Raw genomic sequence first — 25,675 nt, forward strand, 5'->3', positions numbered from 1 at the left:
AAATACACTTAATCACCACTCTGATATTTACTTTTAACGCACTCACTGTAGTTAGGGCAGGAGATGCACCCAGTGCATAGTTTTCCTGCAGTTCCTTGAAGCAAGGGTACGGTTCACGGTGCTGCCCCGGCCCATTTCTTCATTATTAGAACTTAAGTACAAATTCTCTGTGTGGGTTTGTTTTTTGTTTTCTTTTTGTTTTTGTTTTTTTAAATGCTTTACCTCTTATACTGCTGTTTATTTTATGAATGCTTCTTCGGTTTTTTTTTGCAAACCTAAGGATTAGGTTGGATGATCACACTCAAAGAGTTGCGGTCAATGGCTCGATGTCCACATGGAGGCCAGTGACTAGTGGTATTCCTCAGGGGTTGGTACTGGGCATGGTGCTGTTTAATATCTTTGTTGGCAACATGGACACTGGGATTGAGTGCACCCTCAGCAAGTTTGCTGACAACACCAAGCTGTGTGGTGTTGTGGACACGCTGGAGGGAAGGGATGCCACCCAGAGAGACCTTGACAGGATGGAGAGGTGGGCCTGTGAGAACCTCATGAAGTTCAACAAGGCCAAGTGCAAGGTCTTGCACATGGGTTGGGGCAGTCCGAAGCACAAGTCCAGGCTGGGCAGAGAATGGATTGAGAGCAGCCCTGAGGAGAAGGTCTTGGGGATGCTGGTTGATGAGAAGCTCACCATGAGCCGGCAATGTGTGCTGACGGCCCAGAAAGCCATCCGTGTCCTGGGCTGCATCCAAAGCAGCATGGGCAGCAGGTCAAGGGAAGTGATTCTGCCCCTCTGCTCTGCTCTGGTGAGACCCCCCTGCAGTGCCGCGTTCAGCTCTGGGGTCCCCAACATCAGAAGGACATGGAGCTGTTGGGACGGGTCCAAAGGAGGCCACAAAGATGATCTGAGTGCTGGAGCACCTCTGCTATGGAGACAGGCTGAGAGAGTTGGAGTTGTTCAGCCTGGAGAAGAGAAGGCTCTGGGGAGACCTTCCAGCAGCCTTCCAGCACCTAAAGGGGCTACAAGAAAGCTGGAGAGGGGCTTTGGACAAGGGTGTGTAGTGACAGGACACGGGGCAATGGCTTTAAACTGAAAGAGGGGAGACTTCGATGAGATATAAGGAAGAAATTTTTTACATTGAGGGTGGTGAGGCACTGGCACAGGTTGCCCAGAGAAGTTGTGGCTGCCCCATCCCTGGAAGTGTTCAAGGCCAAGTTGGATGAGGCTTTGAGCAACCTGGTGTAGTGGAAAGTGTCCCTGCCCATGGCAGGGAGTTAGAATTAGGTGATCTTGAAGGTCCTTTCCAACCAAAACCACTCTACAACTCTATGCTTGGCAGGCAGGTTGCACCATGCTTGCAGTGCTGGTACTCACAGGGGATGCGGGTCTGATCCTGCTGCCCAGCAAAGGGCAAAGCGGGTGTAAAACGCTGTCACTTTAGCTTTAGCTAAGCTTAACTTTAGCTTTAAATTAGCGGAAGGGACTCTCTGCACTTCAGCCTGCGGTGTTTTTATCACGTCGGTCATTCAGGTGCACGTGAAACAAAACGGCTCGTGGTGTTTCCATGTAACTAGGAGGTGATGCGGAGGAAATGTGGTACGGAATGAAGCCCAATCTTATTTTTTTTCTACAAATTCATGTATTTTTGGGGACTATTTCCCAGCAGGTGCTCCTGAACTTTTGCAAGCTTCCTAAAGCAGATGTCTTTGTTGCAGAGCTCCTGCTCCTGAGCTCCCTGCAGCCTGCTCCAAGGAGAAAGCCAAAAGGAGAACGTAAGGAGAAATTATATAATGAAGCAGCAGAACGGTTTTGCTGCGGTAAAGCCAAAAAAGAAAAAAAAGAAAAAAGCGAGAGAAATCATGTGTTGGATAAATGTATTGCTTAAAAGGCTGCCCCAGCACCCTCACTGAGCTGCTTTCCCTCCCCAGGGAGTGGGATGCAGCTGCAAAATGGTGTAAGCTTTTCCTTCAAAACCAGGAAGTAGTGTTTAAGTGTATAAAGGGTTTTGGGTCAGGGTTTGGAGCTGATTCTAGGACTAAGTCTCTAAGGAAAACAAACAAAACCTGAAGACTTCTAAAATCCTATGTTCCTCAAATGCGTTGCTTGGCAAATCTATCCGGATGAAAACGCCGTGAGCTGGATGAATCGAGAAGGGGATAAACAGTCAAGAAAATGTAAGCCAGTTCTACGTTTGCATGTAAAGAATAGTATTTGGTAAAACCTGGTTATGAAGTTGGGGGGCTGTTTGCCTCTATCACCAAAGCTATTAAAATTCAGGTTTTTAATTAGATTTCAAATGGATGGTGGCCCTTCCAAGCCGATCTGCTGTAACGTAAGCACAGTTGAGGTGCAGGACTTCCACGTGAAGGAAATGACAGCGTTATTCCAGGCAGTCTCGACCAGCGGAGCATCCAGGTGGGTACCAGGGGCGCTCTGCACCAGCATCTCCCAGCGGTGCTGGGATATGAATGGGCATCTCTCATATTGAACTTGCCTTGAAGATTGAAGCGATTGTGACATTGAGCAATCTCTCCTTTTTATTTTATTTTGTTTCTGCAAAGCACATGTCTGAGGAAGTATCTTTGTTATGAAGTCATGTGAGGCCGTTGGTTTCCATCTTTGGGATCCCCCATCTCATCAGCTCGGCGACTTACGCCGCACAAAACTGAATTAAAACTTGGCAAGTGCATCATGCATTCACCCCAAGTGACCTCCAGCTGGTGCTGCTGGAATGACGGCACTTGGGAGCCTGGCAACAGGAGGAGCCCATCCTTGCGCGTGCTGCGCTGCTGATGTAATATTTACTCTGTGGACATGCGTCTCCATGCAGAGTAGTAAAATAGTGTCAATAGTGGCAGGTCTTAATATAAACAGTGATTAATAACCTGAAATGTTCATGCTGAGATGTTCATTCCACTTCCGTGGAGCTCCAAAGCACATTGCAAATGGTGGTAAAGACTTTTCTCCTTTGGAGGGGTAGAAGGGGCCACATTTTAGGGCCACAAAATGATAAGAGGGCTGGATGCCCCAAGCCTGTCAGCATTTAAGAGACATTTGGACAATGCCCTTAATAACATGCTTTAACTTTTGGTCAGCCCTGAATTGGTCAGGTGTTTGGACTAGATGATCATTGTAAGTCCCTCTCAACCAAAAAATTCAATTCAATTCAATTCAATTCAATTCAATTCTATTCTATTCTATTCTATTCTATTCTATTCTATTCTATTCTATTCTATTCTATTCTATTCTATTCTATTCTATTCTATTCTATTCTATTCAACACCTCTGCTATGGAGACAGGCTGAGAGAGTTGGGATTGTTCAACCTGGAGAAGAGAAGGCTCTGAGGAGACCTTCGAGCAGCCTTCCAGTACGTAAAGGGGCTACAAGAAAGCTGGAGAGGGACTTTTGACAAGGGCATGTAGTGATAGGACACAGGGCAATGGCTTTAAACTGAAAGAGGGGAGATTCAGATTGGATATAAGGAAGAGATATTTTACACTGAGGGTGTTGAAACACTGGCACAGGTTGCCCAGAGAGGTGATAGATGCCCCGTCCCTGGAAACATTCAAGGTCAGGTTGGACGGGGCTCTGAGCAACCTGATCTGGTTGAAGACGTCCCTTCTCATGGCAAGGGGGTTCGAGCTAGATGGCCTTTAAAGGTTCCTTCCAACCCAAAACATTTTACAATTCTAAGGGTAGAATTGAAGCTGGAGTTTTGTCTTATCATATGGGTGACCAAGTAAGGATGCTTTGAATTTGTTTCTGAAGGTATAGAGCATTAATAGCTTCCTCTGCAACCCTTTGGCAATTGGGAAGCTGTGCATCTTTGTGTCTCAGGCTCAGGAGATGCAAGTGGTACTGGGAAATTACTCAATTGGGCTTGTAACCCCAGCCTTCTCCTCCCTGGGGCAATATCTGATGGAGCTTCTGTGACGTTCCTGCCGAAGGACAGCGGTTCTGCTTCTTGATGAAGTTCCTTCTTGGTCACAAGAAACAGTAATTAATGCTATGTTAAACTGGTAACTTTTTCCTTCCTGTTGTGATTCATTTTCATTCTTTGAGCATTTATATGATGCTTGAGAGTATGTTGGCCATCCTTGTTCCTGGCAGACTGGAATTTAAGAGCAGGATATTGCTGAGTGCAATTGTACGGGGACTCAGATGTTACCTAGAGATTAGATTGCAGTAATGTAGGGTCAGAAATTTGCTTTACCCCTGACAATACTTGATCTTGGGTAAGGAGCCAAAATTCTCTTCCTATGTTTTCTGCTCTGAAAGTCCATACTCTTTTTCATTATTGGAATATAGCAGAGATTTATTTGAATCAGAGTGTGGAATTTCTGCTTCATTCATGCTCTCCTAGGACAATGGGTTTGGATGTGAGATAGGCTGCTTTCCACTGTGATCAACTTTTATTTCCTCTCTCGTATCTCCTCTCCAGTCTCTCCATCTCAATTTGAAGTTTTCCTCTTGTTTCACGGTGAATGGGCATGAGGCAGAAGATGGCTCACTTTAAGTTTCATGCTACCATGGTCTTTTTTCAGTCTGCAGAGCACTTTAAAACAGCTCCATCAACTTGAGATGTGCCCTTTAAGGTTGTGTTTTAACATTTGTTCCAGGTTCTGGGAAGCTGAGTCCTCCCTGCAGCCTCAGTACAGACAGGGCAACCTCCAGGTTTCTCAGGAGAAGGATTTATCTTCCAGTTCCCTTCTGGAATCTGCAAAGGTTGGGTTGCTAGGAAGATTTATCTTCACAGAGGTGTCACCAGCGCTCTCGAGTTTAAGATTTCTGTATAGAACAGCTTGGGAAGGAGGAGTTGGCTTCTCCGCTCAGGGAATTTCTGGGGAAGGAATGAAGTCCCTTACACCAGAAACCCCATCAGTCTGCAGTAATTTCTTATTGCTTTGTTTTCGTCTACTGTTGGAGAAGGAAGGGCATGGGTTGAGGATTTTGCTGGGTTATCTGCCGTTAACCTGAAGACTATATTCTGGGTTTAAAATGCAGATTGTTGATTAGGAAAGTATCATTTGGGTTCTTCCCTGTATTTCTCGGCAGCCGTTGGCAAGATAGTGCTTTTTTAAAATTATTTTTTGATATTCTTTTCGAAAGTGATATCTCCCAGATAGATGCGCTGTGAAGTTGAAGGCTCCCAAAATAATTTGATATGGTCACTGAGTCTAAGAAAATGCAAAGTGTGGCAATAAACTCGTTTTTGGAGCTACATCCAGGTAGATGAGAAAGTAAATTTAGCGAGTTGGAAGAGACTTGACTGATTCTAGAGAAAGACCTGTTGGTCCATCAGAGGGAACTCTTCTTTTAAGCATTACTCCATGATATCTTGGAAGTTGGGGATGTCCCATCCCGGGAAGTGTTGAAGGCCAGGTTGGATGAGGCTTTGAGCAACCTGGTGTAGTGGAAGGTGTCCCTGCCTATGGCAGGGCGGTTGGAACTAGATGGTCTTGAACGTCCCTTCCAATCCAAACCATTCCATGATTCTAAACACAAGTTTCCTGCACCCAGCCCCTCACTAACCATGATTTTGGGACTAGAAGAGTGCAAGTATTCAGTTTAGAAAGAAAGCGAGCTTGCTTTATTAAAATTAAATTATAAAACTCAAAGAAACCATAAATCTCTTGCACATTGTACTCCCATAGCAAGAAATCCACTTGCTGCTCTTGCTTAGCACAGGTAATTTCTCTCCTCGCAGTATCAGACGGACCGATGGCATACCTGCGATGCTGAGCCTTTTTCATTGCTTAAAACGCGATCCAGGGTATTTCCTGTCACCAGGGGAATGCTGGGGGATTTTTGGTGTTTAGCGAATGAATTTCTCAAATTCACTGGATATTTCCCTGCCTGCTGAGCGTGAGCATTTGGCACAGAAAATGGGTGCAGTTCTGCTTAGTTGTTTCTAATGCCAAAGTGCTGTTAAAGCTCATGTGAAGGGTTGTGGTCTGTTGGAGTACAGAAGAAATCTTATATTGCCCTAAAAATTTTAGTTTACAGCAGTAGAGGGAAACTGACACAGTCAATTGAACCCAACTTTGTTTGCACTCAGTGATCTACAGCAATTTCCATGAACAAATGATCTTTGTGTGTTTTTTTTTTTTTTCTCAATGAGTGACCTTTCCTTATCAAATGGACTTTTTATCAGTTACTGCGTTTGAGTAGGAGCAAGTTTTCTTCCATGGGAGATGTATGGGGATTTCCAGAAATGCTGAGAATCAGTGCCTGGAGAAGTGGTAGGTGAAACCCCCATGGGCTTCTGTTGGGTCTTTGACATTTAACTCTGGAAACTGCTGTGTTGCACCTTGATGTTTGAATCTGATGGTGGTTGCCACCTTCTCCCACCACTCACCAGAGGCAGAGGGACTCAGAGAGGGGATGCAGCCGGGCTGGAAATGCAACTGGGATGGGATGGGACATTGCCTAGTTTTTCTGTACAGCAAGACCTTCCTCCAAGTTACAGACCATGTATAGTTGACAACATGGAAGGAGAATTTTTGGCATTTTCCAAAGCCTAGGGCAAAAAAGGAGTTTGGTTTTTGTTTTTGTTTTTTTTTTTTTTAATAGCTGCTTCTATAAAACGCTGTTTATTTTATAGCGTGAGTTGTAAACTGAGTACGTGCAGGTCTCCTGTGGCCATTGTCTTTGAGCTGTCTTCTTCTTGGTGTGCAACAGAGCAGGTACTCAGCATGTGGAGGTTTAGTGAAACGCGCTCTGGGCAAAATCTTGTCCTGTTTTGGCACAAGAATGCGGTGAGAAATCAGCTGTATTTTTGTCATGTCAGTGGACGCTAATTACTCTAATTGTTTTCCTGGATGTGTTTTTTGAAGAGGTAGCGTGGGCGGTCTTCCCGTTTGTGTTTCGAAGGCAGCAAGGTGCTTATACAACATCTGTGCTTCACTCTGCTTTGAGGAACAGTGAACTTGTCCCGGGATTTCACAAGGCTTTGCTCTCTGCCAAATTTGAAATTTCTTCAGGATTTAGCCCATCCCTTATCAACTCAAATAAGACAACCTTTTAGCCTTAACACCCACTAGTAATTATTCAGATGTTCAAGGCATTAGGTTGGCTTAGTTCATGGGATTGGTGTCTTCTGTGCATGTTGGATGGGGCTCTGCTCCATGGGGAACGTGTTCAGTGAAGCTCTGGCAAGAGCCAGTCTCCACATGGCTCCAGACCTGACCCCAGCAGGAAGATCTCCTCCACCTCCTTGTCCTTGTCCTGGTTGTCCTTCTCCTCCTCCTTTTTGACGTCCTCGTCCTTGTCCTCCTTGTCCTCCTCCTCCTCCTCCTTGTAGTGTCCGAGATAGCCACAGTTGCAGACTTGAACACGGTGTCCAAGTTATGATGGAGAGTTTTTCAAAAAGCGCTCTATAGTATAATCCCAGTGCCAAGCCAAAATCCAGACAATGGGAATTCAAAACAATCGTGACCATAACCTGTAGCTCTGTCCCTGGTTTAAATAGATGGGCAAGACCAAAGGAGACTTCGTGTTGTAAAGGTTACCCAGGAGGCCACGAAGATGATGCGAGGGCTGGTACACCTCTTCTATGGAGACAGGCTGAGACAGTTGGGGTTGTTCAGCCTGGAGAAGGCTCCAGGGAGACCTTCCAGCAGCCTTTCAGGACCTAAAGGGGCTACAAGAAAGCTGGAGAGGGGCTTTGGACAAGGGCGTGTAGTGACAGAACACAAGGCAATGGCGTTAAACTGAAAGAGGGGAGATTTAGATTAGATATAAGGCAGAAATTCTTCTCTCTGAGGATGGTGAAACACTGGCAGAGGTTGCCCAGAGAAGCTGTGGCTGCCCCATCCCTGGAAGTGTTCAAGGCCAGGTTGGATGAGGCTTTGAGCAACCTGGTGTAGTGGAAGGTGTCCCTGCCCATGGGAGAGGGGTTGGAACTAGATGATCTTGAAGGTCTCTTCTAACCCAAACCATTCTATGATTCTGTGATTGAGGAACAAAAGTTTGTCTAATAATTATGTCTTTGCACAGACCTCTACACACTTTCCTCCAAATAGGTTTGATGTAGGATGCTCCTCCTTAGCTGATATCAATAGTTTTAATTTTTGCTATGCTGCTAATTTAGCTCAATTAATCTAAATTTATGCATCATTTGGTGGTTAATGTAAAAATTGCCGTGTGGATGGTGGACTTTATCATCCCAATAGTTAAGGCTATTTCTTTGGATAGATGAGATTTTGAAAAAGAAACAAAACCTGACTTGGATTGTTGGGGTTTTAATATACGATAAATTTTTTAAACAAAATACACAGACAAGAACGGGAATCTTGCGAAGGCTACATGTAGAGAAAAACTAGGATTTTAGAAAAAAGCTGCTTATTTTTTGAAACCTTGAGCCCCTCTGAGAACTAAAGAATCAGTGAGGGGTTCAATTTCTGTATAAGAAAGAACAATTGCTTGAAGTGTATTTTAAAGTATTTTGACAGATACTAAGGTAATCACCAGGGAAGTTAACAATTACCTTTTATTTCTATAATTTTTAATTTATTATTAGCGGGACCCCTGGTAACTCCAAAGTAGGAAGGTCTTTCTGGTTCCTCTTAGGTATATTTAGATGCTTATCAAAGCTCAGAAATAACAGTTACTAATTGGGACAAGACCCTGCTTAATTTAAAATTAGTTGTAGCCTCTACCACTGTATTTCACCCCGACCTTTGTCGGGGTAGGCAAGGAGCATACTGGAATTTAGCATCTGCTTTCTTTCATCTTCATCCACCCATCCATGTTCATGTATGAGATCTGAATCTTGGGTTTAGGGCTGCTTCAAAAAGTATCTTTACGTTGTGGTGTCAGGTTAGGTCCTGAAATCTAGTGGTGGCTTAAAAAAAAAAAAAAACAGAAAAATTGGTAATTGTACTTGACAATTTATGAGGAAACTTTTCATTTTGCAGTGTCAGCCTTTGGGCTCATCTCCCACCATCAAACTCCCCTGTACTGGCCTCAATAATAATTTTGAAAACCCACTAATAATAAAATCAAGATGGGATGTAAAAATTTGTCACCAAAGTCAGGACCAGAAGGTGATTTTTGCCCAAAACACTGATGCCGTATGTTGAATTTGCATCCTTTGGATGTGCCAGAAGTTTCGGTTGGACAACTCCAAAGGTGTGGTTGCTCCACAGCAGGCAACACCACAGTCCTTGCAAAGCCTTGACCATCATTCTGTGCTCAAACATTAATATTAAGCCTAAATGGACCCAACGTGCTCTATTTGATATTCCAGCACATTACGTTTGCAGAGAAGAATATGGCCAGACTCACTGGACATGATTCATATCTTTAAAAGCAACAAGCCCTGCAACAAACACGAGAACAGAAACCAACGCCACTGTCCTTCAGAAAAAAACACCAATTTTCCCCTTTATTCCCCCCAAACGCCCATTTTTTCCCTTTATTCTCTCAAATCCTAAGCAGACCCCAGAAATAAAGCATTTCTGGTTAGAAAAAAGAGAATATTTTCAGTTGGAAGGGATCTACAACGATCATCTCACCACAGCCCCCCAAAGTGGCAACAGCCGTTCCGTGCAGAGGGTGTTGAGTGAATGTGGGTCAAGTTAAGCGAGACCTTCTCTGCGCTCCTACAAATAAAATAATTCTATGTCAGAAGACTTTAAAAAGGTAATTGTCATGGTTTGATGTGGAGGGGGGGGTGGTTCTGGTGGCAGGAGAGGGATTTTGCTCCCTGCGACCTCCCCGGTTTTGGATCCGGGTTAGGCTTAGTTCTGGCCACCGGATCAGACTGCCATCCCCCTCGGGGTTGAGCCAATAGGGCGCCTCTGCGAATTGCCCTATTTAAGTCAGGACAAGGGAACCGGAAAAGGTGCTTCGCCCAGGATCGACCAGAGAAGGGAGGAGGGCATTGCCCCCGCTCCCTGGCTCCCGGCTGGGCGGCTGCCTGCGTCGGGCCGGCGCCGCCCACGGAGAATGGCGGCGGCGGAGCCAGCTGGGGAACTCGGGGGCACCCCACTCCCAGGGTGCCCACTGGGCTGAGTTCACCTGGAGAGGACTGAGATCTGAGAGAAACAGCTGCATCGACAGCAGGTCAGTGAGGATGGAGCGGGAGGAGGTGCCGGAGCCGAGTTTCCCCTGCGGCTGATGGTGAGATAGCAGGCTGCCCCCCTGCAACCAGGACGGCCTCGGTGGAGCAGCGACCCACTCGCAACCCGTGGGGAGAAGATGCCTGAGCCCGAGGATGGTCGTGTTGGGGGCACGGCAAGGCAGAGAGGCATCTGGAGTCTTCGTGACGACCCACGCCGGAGCGAGTGGCTACAGCTCCCTAAGTACCCGAGACTGTGGTATAGCCCACACCAGAGCAATCTGTGGGGAAGGATTGTTTCCAGTGGGCTGGACTCACGTTGGAGAAATTTGTGGATTTTTCCTCGTGGGTAGGGGATCCATTGGAGCAGGGGAAAAGGGTGTAAGGACTCCTTCTCCTTTAAGAAAGAAGCAGCAGTAACAGCACGGAATGAACTGACCTGCACTCCCCCAGTCCCTGCCCCCTGTGCTGCTGGGGGGAGGAGGTAGAGCCGGGAGGAAAAGGAAGGTGGGGGGGGGAAGGTGTCGGTTTTAAGATCTGGTTTTGTTTCTTTCTGTCCTCTCAAGTAATCGGTTTTTATTTCCCTTTGTCCTTCTAAGTAATCATTAATAAACTGTTTTGCTTTGAGAAAAGCGCTGCCTGTTTTGCCCAGGACCATGGTTGGTGGGTGCTCCCTCTGTTCTTGCCTCAACCCTCAGTCCTTTTGTTTTTTTTCCCTCTCCTCTCTACTTTATTGGAGAAGGAGAGACTGTGTGAGTTTTAGTTCCTGGATCAGCCTAAAACCATGACAGTAATGGAAGCCATAGCGGAAAAGATGAGAAATAGAGAGGGAGACCAAAGTAAAATTGAAAGTAAAATAAAGGAAGCGCATCGAAAAGAAGCTTCTAACTTGCGAAAGCAGGTGAAGGAAATGGGTCATTAGAAAAAATAAATTTGAGGGGAGCGGAGGGATAGAGGATGGGTGAAAAAATGTGGATAAAAGGTGTGTAGGGAGTACACCAAAAATAGAGACTTGTAAATGTGGATGGATGGGGGTGGGAGTCCCACTGTGACAGGGAGCATGACTGTCCCCATCTTCTCTATAAAAAGTCTCAACTGGGGGCCTCTTTCTGATATTTCTGCCCCAAAATGAGACAGGTGACCTCAGGGACTTGATTTCTTTTTTTTTTCTCCTTCTTTTTAAAAATTATTTTTCAATAAGCGGTGTATGTTTATGGGCCCACTCTACACACACATTGTATATATCGCATATAACACTTGTATATAAGAATGAATTATATACATGAGTGTATATATTTAGGTATTATTAATATGATATGATAGAATCAAGGAATGGTTTGGGTTGGAAGGGACGTTCAAGATCATCTAGTTCCAACCCCCCTGCCATGGGCAGGGACACCTTCCACTACACCAGGTTGCTCAAAGCCTCATCCAACCTGGCCTTGAACACTTCCAGGGATGGGGCAGCCACAACTTCTCTGGGCAACCTGGTCCACTGCCTCACCACCCTCAATGTAAAAAATTTCTTCCTTAGATCTCATCGAAATCTCCCCTCTTTCAGTTTAAAGCCATTGCCCCTTGTCCTGTCGCTACACGCCCTTATCCAAAGCCCCTCTCCAGCTTTCTTGTAGCCCTTTTAGGTACTGGAAGGCTGCTGGAAGGTCTCCCAGGAGCCTTCTCTTCTCCAGGCTGAACAACTCCAACTCTCTCAGCCTGTCTCCATAGCAGAGGTGCTCCAGCCCTCGCATCATCTTTGTGGCCTCCTCTGGACCTGCTGCAACAGCTCCATGTCCTTCTGCTGTTGGGGACCCCAGAGCTGAACGCAGCACTGCAGGGGGGGTCTCATGAGAGCAAAGTAGAGGGGCAGAATCCCCTCCCTTGACCTGCTGCCCATGCTGCTTTGGATGCAGCCCAGGACACGGTTGGCTTTCTGGGCCGTCAGCGCACATTGCCGGCTCATGGTGAGCTTCTCATCAACTGACACCCCAAGTCCTTCTCCTCAGGGCTGCTCTCAATCCATTAATTATTAATTGGAAATCCCTCGCTCCAATGGATAGTAACATATTTGGCATTTACTCCATCGTGCCACAGCATTGCTAGTTGCCGCGAATTTAGGGATATCGATTGCAGCGGAAAAATGTTTCATTTGTTCAATAATTAAACACTGAAATTTTAGTTTTTGCCTGAATAAACTATTTAATTAGGACCTGAGCTTCTAATATTTCAGGATGTACTGAACAGCGATATCATTGATTATCCGCCTTGCCGGTGGAGCTGTCCTGAAGTTATTATATAAGGACACAGAACTGCATTTAATCAAACATTGGCTCCAGCCGGATGTCGAGGGTTTTTTTGGCAAAAAGTAAGTAGAGATTTTACAATTACCAAGCGCTGCTGAAAATAGTCTTGTAGTAGGGTGGACTTTCTGCTGTGCATGTCATTGTGGGCAAGGCTTGCCTGCAAGGGATCTGTATGGTCATGATAGGGTCTTGATTACGGAAGAAGGTTGCTTAACAAATCCATATATCCAAGTGATGCAATGGGTTGTGTTCGGTTGAGGTTCTGCAAGTTCTCCAGGCTATTTTTAGTGCCACCATCAGCTGTGGAGGGAAGGAGGCTGAGTGGCACTGGGGCAAGGGTGAGGACCTTTGAGCAGATGGACCTTTGAGCAGATAAATGTTCACCAGCAGTGTAACGGCGATGTGGAGCACCCAACCAATGTGCAACAAGTCCTACGACCCTTTCTTCTTCTCACCTGCTCCATGCCAGTGAACCTGGTGAAGCCCCATGCTCATGCCCATCCTCTACTCGTGTGGCACCAACGTGTTCTCCTTACTCACTTGAAAGTTTTCAGAAAGTTGAATTTATGTTTTGCTGTTGGTTTGGGGTTTTTTTTGCTTATCAAGTGCATTACTCACAACTTACTCGTGCTGGAGAAAATTCAGAATTGCAGATGGGAGAAACTTTACTGTCACACAGATGCTTCCCACCTCCTCTTCCCCCAGGTTGTGATGACCTTAGAAGGCATTCCTCACCTTGGAGATGAGTGGGGACAATACGAGTCAGCCGATGTTCATTCGTTTGTCCCTGGATTAATTGCTGCAGAAATAGATGAGCTGTAGGGGGGTTTGTTTTAGCTTCCTCCATCTCCCTCCATTCCTAGGTGGAGAGAAATGTCTCCTACAACGTCCTCCTATGACAGCAGCAAAAAAGGCAACTGGCCTGGGATTAGCCACAGGTCTTACAGCTTGGCCAGCACCAACCCTTGGATCTTCCTAAGCTGATGTTTACCCATATATTACATTTTTAGGATCTGAACATGACCTGTGGCAGCATACCAGCAGCAGCTGGAGACCTGTCGATCAAACATCCCACCCCATGGAGAAGCCTAATGGGCAGAGGGCTGGTGGTGCCAGTAGCTGCACGGCCTTGGGCTGCCACGCTGGTCGGTGTGCTGCAACTGTAAAACTATATGTTTTCATAATTATTTAGCAGTATGTTGTTTAAAATCGTAGCAGGATGTGCTGCACGGGGAAAGTGTCATTTCTGTGGTCACGGTCGTGACAGATTCACTAACCAAGAACAGGCTCCGGTGTGTTTTTCAGTGTCAGACTCGTGGCTGAGGCTCAGCTTGCTCAAGCAGAACAACTCCAAAGCTACAATGGTAATTCGGAAAATATCCAAAGGCCACAAAATTTGCATATAAGCTCACAGACTCTTACACAAGCGAAGGACATAAGTATACATAGGAATGTTTGCTTGAACTTGTACCTTCTTTCTTAGAAGGAACGTTGCTACATGTTTAATTCCTGAGTAACAAATGCCATTCCTGAAGAATTAAGCCTCTCACCCTCCCTCCCTCACGTGTCCCCTCTGAATTGAGCGTGACCCTCTCTTTTCACCGCCTCTCCCTCTTGTACACCTTTCTGCATCAGACGGAGATCCTGACCCCATGCGAGACTGGCCCAGCTCTTCTTTTTGGGACTTGGCATGGGCTCAGGAGTCTGCCCGTGGCAGCCTGTTTGGAGCAGAGGGTCATACTGGCAGAAAAAGACCAGCAGGTTGACAGCCTGCTGAACATGAGCCAGCAGTGTGCCCAGGTGGCCAAAAAGGCCAACAGCACCCTGGCCTGTATCAGAAACAATGTGGCCAGCAGGACTGTGGAAGTGATTGTACCCCTATACTTGGCACTGGTGAGGCTGCACCTTGAATACTGTGTTCAGTTTTGGGCCTCTCACTACAAGAAGGACATTGAGGTGCTGGAGTGTGTCCAAAGAAGGGCAACGAAGCTGGTGAAGAGGCTGGAGTACAAGTCTTATGAGGAGTCTTATGGGATTGTTCAGCCTGGTGAAAAGGAGGCTGAAGGGAGACCTTCTCGCTCTCCACAACTGCCTGAAAGTAGGTTGTAGCGAGGTTGGGGTTGGTCTCTTCTCCCAGGTAGCTAGTGATAGGACAAGAGGAAATGGCCTCAAGTTGCACCAGGGGAGGTTTAGATTGGAGATGAGGACAAATTTCTTTACTGAAAGAGTGTTCAAACGTTGAAACAGGTTGCCCAGGGAAGTAAGTGGTGGAGTCACCATGCCTGGAAGTGTTCAAAAACTGTGCGGATGTAGCACTTCAGAACATGGTTTAGTGGGCATGGTGGTGTTGGGTTGACGGTTGGACTTGATGATCTTAGAGATCCTTTCCAACCTTAATGATTCTATGATTCTGTAAGGTTGGCAGTCCACATCTTAGCAGTCGTGTGAAATACCCAGCAGTAAAGTATCCAGAATGTGCTGTCTTTCTAACTTGGCATTAATTGGGAATATGGGAGTCATGTCACTGGAGGGGCACATTTACAGTTGGACAGTGGTCATGGTGCCTGTTATTGGTGGGGAAAATGGAATGGAATGAAATAGAATAGAATAGACTAATCTAGACTAGACTAGACTAGAATATTTCAGTTGGAAAGGACCTACAATGATCAGGAGTCCAAATGTGACTAGAGATGAGCAATTTAAGGTTGCAAGAGCAGTGAACTATTTCAGATGTCCACCTATACAAGCAGCTGGACATCTGCAAGCCATTCCCCAGAGAGGCTTTTTCCTCTCCAGGGCTGATCAGGGAACATGGGGTGAGGTGCTGCTGTGGAGATGCTTCAACTGAGCAAAGATGAGGCCCAGCAAGAGTGCTTGCAAGGAGCCCTTGATGGTTGTGCAATGCTTGGTTCTTCTGGTGGTTGCCACCTTGCTGCAGCCCTATGCCTGCCGGACCTCGACTGCAGGGAATAGATGACGTGCTCAGTAGGTTGCAAACAGAAACTCTGAGTAGGCTGATAGAATCACAGAATTGTTTAGGCTGGAAGAGACCTTGAAGATAAGCACAGTTGGTTACCTCTGGAACACTTGATAGTCTTTGCAGTGGAGTTACAATGTAAGTGACTGACTCCGATTTCTCTTTTTATTTGGAAGAAGAAATTTGAATGCCAAATTCCTACTCCCAGTGTAATCGCACTTCAATTACCAAGTATAGAAGCCACCTTATCCACCTCTCTCATCCATCTAATTTCTATCTAGGCTGTCATACAGGCGCACAGGTAAGGAAGGAGCTTCAGTTCTTGCTCTGAAGGACTTTTCTTGCGGCAAAAAAAAATAAAATTATTGCTTCTAAACGGAAGGATTTATTTGAAAGTGCTCTGCAGAAAAAATGGGGGTAGAATCAGGGTCTAAGATTTTTTTTTTTTCCCATAAAGTGAGTTGATTGCAGAGGCTGGATGACAATTTTGCGGTAGTCACTGTGAATGTGGGGTAGCCCTTTACCACCCTTTGTTGCTGAGTCTGCAATGCTCTTGCTCCTGGAGTCGAGACCTTGGGATTGAGTTTTCTCTTTGTAGACTCAGCTCTAACTCCTGCTTGGGTTCGCTGAGGCACCTGATGCAATAAAATAGGTTACATACAGGACTCCACCGAAAACTCTGACAAAATTTGGCTTGCAGATTTCTGCTGGAGCAGAAGACGTGTCTAAATAATGACATAATCCTACTTACAGAGCAAAAAGTCAAGGGTCGAGACAATAAAACTCCCATTTCTTGATATTATTAATTTGAAGTCTTCTTCCATCAGCTCGATCACTCTCTCGGTGTTGCAGTAAAATAGCATCTGCTGATAATCAGCCGTAGGTTTTGCTGCGTCTCTGCTCTGCCCTGCTCATCCACCCAGCTCAGGGATGGATTCCTTTGCCCTAGGGAGCTTTATCAGCCCTCGGCATCCTGACACTCAACAGACAAAATTAACAGTGTGCTAATTGTGTGCGAAAAAGGCGGTGTGGCTTCTTAGCCAGGTCTGGCTCAGCAAAACGAATGCTCTATGGTGGTTTTACAGCCCTAAAATTTGGAAAGCTTTTTCCTCCGCAAAGCTTGTTGCAATCTCCAGTGCTTCATTCCTGTGCTGGGAAAGAAGTCGGGGAGGGAAGGAGTTGAGATGGAAAGGTCTCCCCTTGCCTCCTGCACCAGCACTCCATGCCCAGCTCTAATATGGTCCTTGGGGAATATTGAGAAGATTTGAAGAATTAGATGGGAATCGAGTTCTTTTTTTTTCTTACAAGGGGGCAGTTTGGGCAAAAATAGCTTGTTTGAAGTAGTGGGTTTTGCTCGTAACCGTAGAATCATAGAATGGTTTGGGTGGGAAGGGACCTTCAAGATCATCTAGTTCCAACCTCCCTGCCACGGGCAGGGACACCTTCCACTACACCAGATTGCTCAAAGCCTCATCCAGCGTGGCGTTGAACACTTCCAGGGATGGGGCAACCACAACTTCTTTGGGCAACCTGTGCCAGTGCCTCACCACCCTCAGAGGGAAGAATTTCTTCCTTAGATCTCATCTAAATCTCCCCTCTTTCAGTTTAAAGCCATTGCCCTTTGTCCTGTCACTACACGCCCCTGTCTGTTGCTGGCTCATGTTGAGCTTCTCATCAACCAGCACCCCCAAGTCCTTCTCCTCAGGGCTGCTCTCAATCCCTTCTCCACCCAGCCTGTACTTGTGCAGTATCGGTGCGTAGTGCTGGCCAGTGACTGCTGGACCTTGCGCTGTTTGTTGAATACAGGGTGGTAGCAAAACATTGGGTTTTTTTCCTTCTTTCTTGGAATGAGAAAAGGGACCCAACTTTTGATCCGGCTGCTCGCGTGGCCATGCCCTGCTTTCACTCGCCCACTGAGAACTTCAGGAAGGTGATGCTGGGGAAGCCCCTTGGTGACCACCACATTGCTGTGCCCGAGCAGCCTTGCGTGCCTTGTGCCTGCTCCCAGAATGCGGCCAAGGTGCACGGTGACATCGTGTCATGTCATCATGACATCATCACCCATCTCTGCGAGCACACCAGCAGTGATGCGCACAGGGGTTAGGATGCTTTGGCTTGCCGGTGGCTGGCGCATCTTACTGGGGTGATACTCTGGCTTCGGGGAGCTGAGCCCATGAGTCTGCTCTGCACCCCGATGCTTTCTCCTTATTTCCTCGAAATGTGGGGAAAGAAGCGACGTCTCCTCCCCAGTGCCATGCTGGCATGAGTTGCGGTGTTGAAATAATGACACAGGGTGGATGGAAATCATCTCCCAGGTTTGTAAATCTTGTTCAGGGAGCGGCAGTGTTTGCAGAAGAATAAGTCTTCTCCTGGCATGGGTTGCATCTTGATCACAGACTGGGCTGGTTCAGCCACGAGAGGAGCCCGTTAACAGCTACGGTCGCTTTTGATGTTAATTTTTGTCGGTACGGGCTTGAATCTGGAATGAAAATCGGAAGCTGCTTCTCATGTTTGCAGGAAGCGGGATGGAGGGGTGCTGGACTGGGCAGTCAGGATACCCGCTTTCCTGGATGTTAAATGGAGTCTTAGAGTCTCCCAAGTCTTCCCTTGCTTCCTTAAAAGTTACTCTGTGCTGGAAACCTTTTTGAGACAGTGTGTGAGTGCTAAAATCTATCAACATAGACCTGTTTGCAGGATCCAGCTTCACCTAAAAAACAACCCAAATCTTATTAACTTGTAATGCAAACGTTTTTTGGTTTTGTTTTGTTTTGTTTTGTTTTTTAAAGTACTATGATGTGACTAGAAACAAACCCTGGCTGAGCTAATTTTAAGCAATTATGAGCTTTCTCTAGTTCTTCTGGTAGGATTTCTCCCTGTCCCAGGCCTAGGAGGAGTTGTGTCGATCTGGAAACCAAAGCTTTGCTATTTGTGAGCACCATAGCAATTCGTACACACTTGTAATGTTTGCTTAAGATGTAAGGTTTTTATAGGACAGCAACACTTTGGGAGGCATTAAAAATATTTTGGGCAAAGACTTCATTTTTTTTTTTTTTTTTTATAGCACAGTAAGCACTTTGAAATAGAAAAGCTCTTAAAAGTACTTTTAAATTTGAGCAGGGCTTTGCTTCCCAGCTCACTTTTGGTTTCGGTTTCAGAGCCTCCTGAGAAACTTGATATTTTTGGACTTTAGCATTACAGCACTCATTAGAAAATGCTTTCGGTTGGCTTTGTGGGGTTGGTCACGCTGCATTTCAGCCCCTGTTGGGTTAATGAAGTCTGTGGAGATGTGCTAAAAGCAGTTTGCGTGTAGCTGGTCTAACCGTGCCGAGCAAAGAGTTCGGGTGTGCGACTGAGGGAACATGCAGATGACAGCGGTCAGTGAGGAGCCGGAGTTCATCCATGTCCGGCACTGTCCAGCGCTGCCTGGAGCCTTTGAAAAAACAGCAGTGGAAATGATGGAATAGCTTCTCTCCAGAGAAAATGTCTTTCTAGTGCCTGGTAATTAGTAGCCGATACATCCCTGAAGCAGAAGGATTGGCTCTTCCTCCAAGTTGTTGGGATGAAGTAGGCGCAGGTTTGCTCTGCACCTGTGGTGCTGGAAGGTGGAGGTTCCCAGGAGATACTTGGCCGTCAATAACCGTGTTCCAGGTGCTCTTCAGCTTCTGCTTTGGCCCATCAGACCAGACCCTGGATCTCAGGTGGTCTCCCAAAACGCTGGGCTGCTCTTTAAGAAGTCCCTGCTGGTGGTTCCATCATTCTGCATTTCCACATATTTTGTGGTGGCATTTTGGGGTGGCCTTTGGTTCTTCAGGTGAACAAAAAAAACACAATGAAAGGCTCAGTCATTTGTCACTGCAGTAAGTACATCTTCCTTGTCCTCATCACCTGAAGTAGATTCCGCTCACAATTGCTCATTCCCTGAGAAATCTGAGCCTTGTGCAACTCCCAAGTTTATTTTTATTTTTGCTCTTGCAGATGCTGCGATTGTAACGATCTCCTCTGCAATGTGAAACTCAGTTTAGTTAAAGTGGCTTTTGAGTCGCGATTGGTTTGGCTGTGTGATGACAAAGGGCATTTTTAGGGAGAGTTGTTCGTGATTTGGGAAGCTCATGTTGGCTGAGGAATGCCGTTGAGGTCGTGGGGCTGAGAACGGCTCTGCTCCTACGTGACCATCCTGATGGCCGCTCCTTTCCTACACAGGTCTGAAAACACAGCCTGAACCTTTCTTTTGAAAACTCTGGAGACTCCCTGGAGCAGGGGTTGTGGTGCAGCCGCACATGCTGGCCTTGGGGACCACCTTGCCTGCGCCCCTCATTCAACATGCAGTTGCTTTGCCAGCAGACTTGGCCCCGGAGCAATCTTGCTCAACCCGGGTAAAATGTTGCAGGACCCGCTCTACAAGTGACTGTGGTTGAGCAGAGGGAATATCAAATTCTGGAGAGTTTAAGCTTAAGAGGGATTAAATTTAATGCCCAGAGCATTGCATGGACCCCCTGAGAGGTGCTTCTCCAAGAGCTTCTCTCCACCATCACCAGAAAGGCTTTTGCAGTGGTGCATGCTGCAGGAGATTGCAGGGCAGAGGTTTTCTCCTGCCTCTCACCTGGTTGTATTGTTCCAACACGCGTGGTTTGAAAGTGATTCTCTGTGTTGGTGGGCAGCGCAGGGCAAGCGAAGGGTCTGAGGACCCGGTTCTGGCAGGGCGGATGTGCAAGAAGAGCGAGGAAACACCTCCTCCGTGGGGGTGATCATCCCTCTGCTTCAGTGGCTGTTAAAGCATCATCCTCTTTACCTGGGGTTCAATCTATCAGCACCAAAATCAGTTTAATCATGTAGTTGTATGAACAAAAGGTGTTTTTCCTCTCAAAATTCCCCAGGACTTTTGCTGAGGATGTGGAGCTGTGGTGCCGGCGGTGCTGGACTTCTTGCCGCACCCCAAGCCCTTGCGGTACTGCTCTCCCCAGCATCCTGCCGTTCTCTCTTGCTTTCTTTTGTTCAGAGGAGATGCTCGTTTCTTCCCCCACACACTCTCAGGCCTTTTTTGGTGAGTCCCTTGTCTGGAACGAGCTGTGGTTTCCCCAGAGGTCCCATGTGGTCACATCACCTGCCTTTATTTTGTGTTACATCAGCTGGAAAACGACATGTGGCGTAGTCTGTAAATCAGTGACCTGTTTACACCCACTCATTTCCTGAGACCGAGACCTGCCGCACGCTTGGTGATGTGGGGAACCCAGGGCAGGGCCAAAAAGCCAAGACCTGGCCTGTCTTCTTCTGGGGAGCAGGGTCCGTGCTATGCTCTGCTCTGACACGAGCAGGATGTCCCACTTCTTCGCAATGGTGTGGGCTGTAAAATCACAGACTTTTGTAGATTGGGCTTTGGCTTTTTAATTTTGGTTTATCAACATGCTCATATAATGGTTTGGGTTGGAAGGGACCTTTGAAGGTCATGTAGTCCCACCTCCCTACCATGGGCAGGAACATCTTCCACTAGATCAAGTTACTCAAAGCTTTGTCCAACCTGACCTTGGAGACTTCCAATGATGGGACATCCACAGCTTCTCTGGGCAACCTGTTCCAGTGTGTCACCACCTTTAGGATGTGGAGGTGCTGCCAAAACACTACTTCATCTAAGTCTGGAGGTCGACATGGCTGCCTAGATGAAAAGTAAATGGTAAGCAGGAAAGAGGAGTGTGTGCTTTGATCTTCTTAGCTCTCTGGTCACCAGAAGGTTTCATAGACCCAGCATGGAGTGGGTGAGGGAGAAGCAAAGCGCTTGCCTGCAGGGCTCGGCCCCACTGCAGGATTTGGGCTGGCACGGCTCCGTTCTCCTTAGGGCTTTTGGCAAGAAGCTGGAATCTCTGGCTGGAGCCCCCGCTTATAAAATGGAGATGGTAATTTGTTTTTCCTTTTGGTTAGTCTAATCTATTCAGGGTTTGACATCTGGGGCAGGGACAATCTAATTCTGCGTATTTGTGCGGTGCCAATCATAATAACTCTCTGCTCTCCGGTCCTCTGGGTCCTATTGTAATACACGGCTCGACTGGATTTGGAGCAGAGGTCTCGCTGATCTGATATCTCCTCTCCGATGGCGATGGCTTAAAGAAGATGCAATAAAATCCTGGAGTGGGCAGCTGCAGCTTATCCTGCCCTGGGAAAATCTTACCTCTCATCTCCAGTGACAGAGGCTCGTGTAGATGCTTTGAAGAGGAAGGATGAAGATGCCAACTCCTCTGGTCCAAGTGGCTTCATCACTGACTTCATGGGAATGCTCCGCAAGGAAACCAAGCAGAGGTTGATGCTGAGGGATTATAGTGAACCCAAAGCATCTCCTGGGCATAAAGAGATTGCTGCTGGACCGCAGATAGCAGCTACCTGTAGGGAACAAATGGTCTTTCATCTTCTCACGATTGTGTGTCGGGAAGCAGAGATTTATAGTTTTCCCACCTGACGTGCAGCTTTTTAAGCCATAGTGATGTGAGAACGAATTTTTATTTTATTCATTTGCTTGGAAACAATTATTATAAATAGGGCAGCAGCGAGATGGTTTGATGCTGGGCATTAGGAGGTCATTCCAGTGCCCCATCTTCTGAGCAACCCCCTGGCACACTGTCTGCATCCGGCCTCCAAGATGGAGACGCTCAGGATCTTGCTGGGGTTTGGAAGTCGGTGGTGGCTTGTTTCAGAGCAAAGGCTTTGCTGAGCAGCCGGATTTCTGTCAGAAAGAAAAGGTTACGGGTTCTGGCTGTGTCTGTTGTTGAGCGTGAGTTGCTTGTCCCTGCTGCTTTTTTTTCGTCCGTCCTCGTTTTGTGCTTTCCCTGGTGGAGACTCAACCCTCAGCACGATGCAGAAAATGGTCAGGATTGGGTTTGCTTTGTGCGTGTGCACAGATTAAAAGATGAAGCTTGTGTGCGTTTGAATCTTTAGAACATAATGAGATTGGGATCCCTAAGGGTTAAGGATTTCAAAACTTCTTGTGAGTTTTGTCCCTTTCTGCACATGCCTGCTTTTGCCTTCAGCAATCTCGGCATACGCTCCTCTGGAATGCGGCTATTTCATCAAATTGCTTTGCTGGTAGTATATAATTTTGCTCTAACTGCTGCTGATGGCAACGCGGAGATGATAATAGGGGCACATATCTTCCTTTTAAAATAATTCATAATAGACTGGGCTGAATTCTTCTCATCCTAATGGTGACGGATGGGTGTAGGCTGGCCCTGATTTCCCTGCACCTTCGGAGATGGTGTTGGGGTTGTTCAACCTGGAGAACAGAAGGCTCCGGGAAGACCTTCCAGCAGCCTTCCAATACCTGAAGGGGCTACAAGAAAGCTGGAGAGGGGCTTTGGACAAGAGTGTGTAGTGACAGGACACTGGGCTATGGCTTTAAACTGAAAGAGGGGAGATTTTGATGAGATCTAAGGAAGAAATTCTTCCCTCTGAGGGTGGTGAGGCACTGGCAAAGGTTGCCCAGAGAAGCTGTGGCTGCCCCATCCCTGGAAGTGTTCAAGGTCAGGTTGGATGAGTCTTTGAGCAACCTGGTGTAGTGGAAGGTGTCCCTGCCCATGGCAAGGGGGTTGGAACCCAATGATCTTGAAGATTTCTTCCAACTCAAACCATTCTATGATTCTATGGGTGCTCTCTCTAGGTTGCAGTGCTGAAGTAGAGCTTTTTGCACGACGCTTGGCTCCAGGACTATCTCATAGATAGTCCTGGATGAGATGTGCGGTGGGAACCGATACTGTCATGTTCCTTGGTGGAAACCAACTAGATCCCCCTGTTGAAGACACTGTATGTTCAATGGGTTTCTGACCGTGTTAGTGGTCAGACTGGGATTTTTTTTTATTGTGATACTGATTTTTATGTGCTGCTCTGTGGTTCTGGAGGCACTGTAGAAATGCCTTGTGTTTCCAGCTGAGTATCTGGCAAATATCAGCATTATTAGGTTACTTACTTTCTCTTCTGTGGTTCATTGGAGAAGCATTTCTCCTGCTTTTCAGGCTTGAGAAGGAGGAGGATTGGAGGTGACCACACAAGAGGCCCACTCTGACAACCTGCAGTGGATGATTCCTGGTACTGAGCCGTAACCTCAAACCCCCCTTTTCCCCGAGTTTCCTGATACAAACTCTATTGAGCAAGAAGCAAGTGGCATTGTGTTAAAACAATGTCATCATCAGAGCTTTAATTCAAAATTATAACGAGCCTTTTTGAGCATTCCCATTTGGGAATAGGTAGGATGCTCTGGATGATCCCGGCTCAGCAGACCCAATTTTGTTGATGGCGCTGCGAGTACCGGGGCCGCTGTGTGCACTGCAGACGCAGCTGGCTCCCAATTAAAGTTCGTTACCTAACCCCTTACAATTAGGTAAGAATAACAAAGGCAAAACATTTTGAAAAGCAAAGCTGAACCCAGGGTGTCTCTTGATTGTTTTCTCTTGTCACGTAATTGAACCCTGAGGACCTCTCTGCTCCGTGGGAGGTCAGCTATTTTCATAACCGCTTTATAATTACTCCTGTTGTCAAACCTGTTACAAAGCATTAAAACTACAGTAAGATGAGTGAGGAGCTATTGATCCTTCCCCTGGGAAGAACAACGGCCTTCTAGCATTGGAAGAGCAAAGGTTGAGGAAGTGTTTTATCGATTCAGAAGGGGTTGGCCAGTAGGACCACCAACCTCAGGACTGATGCCGTTAGCACACCAGTGTACCCCTCAGGGGTGGTCTCTGCTCATCCTGGGCTGCACGTTAATTGTCCTCTGGTTTAATAGTCTCCTTTCCTTTGGGGGTATGTTCTAAGGTGCGGTTACCTACATACCACATCTGCTTCCGAAGACAGCCCTGAATTAATCAAGCAGCTCATGGTGCCTTTTCCTGAAGATGAGCCATGTCTGGGCCATTTGGAGACATCTCTGCTTTGCATGAAGCCTCCACCCACCATGGTGGAAGGGACAGAGACCTCCCCAAATGCCCCCACAGCACCCAGACCACAGCAGCTAACCAAAATCCTCATGGTCTGCAGCCTGCCCGGTTACACGGAAGGGGAGGGAGCCAGGGCAGTGAGGATGTGAGTCTCCGAGGGGATAAGGGTGCTCAAAGTCCTGCCTGGATTTGGGTGGGATGCTGAGTATTTGGGTTTGGGGACAAACAGTGGGAGCTGTGTCCTTACTGTGTATCTCCTGCCCTGATAATATACCCCCGTCAAGGCAGGGAATTGTCATTAATATATAGAATCATAGAACCATTAAGGTTGGAAAGGACCTCTAAGGTCATCAAGTCCAACCATCAACCCAACACCACCATGCCCACTAAACTATGTCCTGAAGTGCTACATCTGCAGGTTTTTTGAACCCTTCCAGGCATGGTGACTCCACCACTTCCCTGGGCAACCTGTTCCGATGTTTGACCACTCTTTCAGTAAAGAAATTTTTCCTAATATCTGATCTAAACCTCCCCTGGTGCAGCTTGAGGCCATTTCCTCTCATCCTATCTCTGGCTACGTGGGAGAAGAGACCAGCCCCAACCTCGCTACAACCTCCTTTCAGGTAGTTGTAGAGAGCAATAAGGTCTCCCCTGAGCCTCATTTTCTCCAGATCAAACAACCCCAGTTCCCTCAGCCTCTCCTCAGAAGACTCATGCTCCAGACCCTTCATCAGCTTTGTTGCCCTTCTCTGGGCACGCTCCAGCACCTCAATGTGTATAAATATAAAATAATTACATATATATATAAATGCATATATGCATTATGTAGCAAGTCTTGCTAGTGACTCCATAAATATCTCCATGTATTTTTAGGAAGAAGAGATAAAAAAGTGACCCCGTTCCCATCTGAGTGCCCACCTCTGTCCTCTGTGGCATGCATCGAGCTCTTCTTCATAGAGAACAAGCTCATAGAAGTATCAGGGTCTTGTCAGTGTGTGCAGGTGTTGTTTTAAACGGCTTTCCCTGGATCATCCTCCCAGTTGACTGACTCCCAAAATAAGAGGAGGAAGTTTTATGATGACTGTGGTTTTGCAGTCGCACCCTGATTTGTATAATTTTGGCTTTATGCTGGGATTCCTTGGTTGCCGCTCCAAATTCACGTGGTCTCCTGTGTACTTAACCCCTTTGGCGTGGGCATTTTAGGGATTTAGGGGATAGAAGCCCGCTCTAGGCTTTTTTTCCGCCCCCTAAGTTTGCACTTGTTACGGCTGAATATCAAGCTTGCACCACTGCAGAGTTTGTAACACGTGCCATCTGTTGGGAAGAACATCTTTTGGTTTTGTCGCTTAGCAATTCCAGGCTGAGTTTCAATTTCAACAGCAGAATTCACCCTTCCCTTACCCAGAGCTCACGGAAGTTTTGCATC

General features: G+C 46.8%; 1 protein-coding gene across 1 annotated transcript in view; it reads left to right on the forward strand.

Moving 5' to 3' along the window:
• Positions 1 to 25,675, forward strand: part of NCOA1 (nuclear receptor coactivator 1) — a 140,069-nt gene that overhangs the window by 14,870 nt on the left and 99,524 nt on the right. The window lies entirely within an intron of this gene.

The sequence above is a fragment of the Tauraco erythrolophus genome, chromosome 2 (genome assembly GCF_009769465.1).
Source record: "Tauraco erythrolophus isolate bTauEry1 chromosome 2, bTauEry1.pri, whole genome shotgun sequence".
NCBI classification, from domain to species: domain Eukaryota; kingdom Metazoa; phylum Chordata; class Aves; order Musophagiformes; family Musophagidae; genus Tauraco; species Tauraco erythrolophus.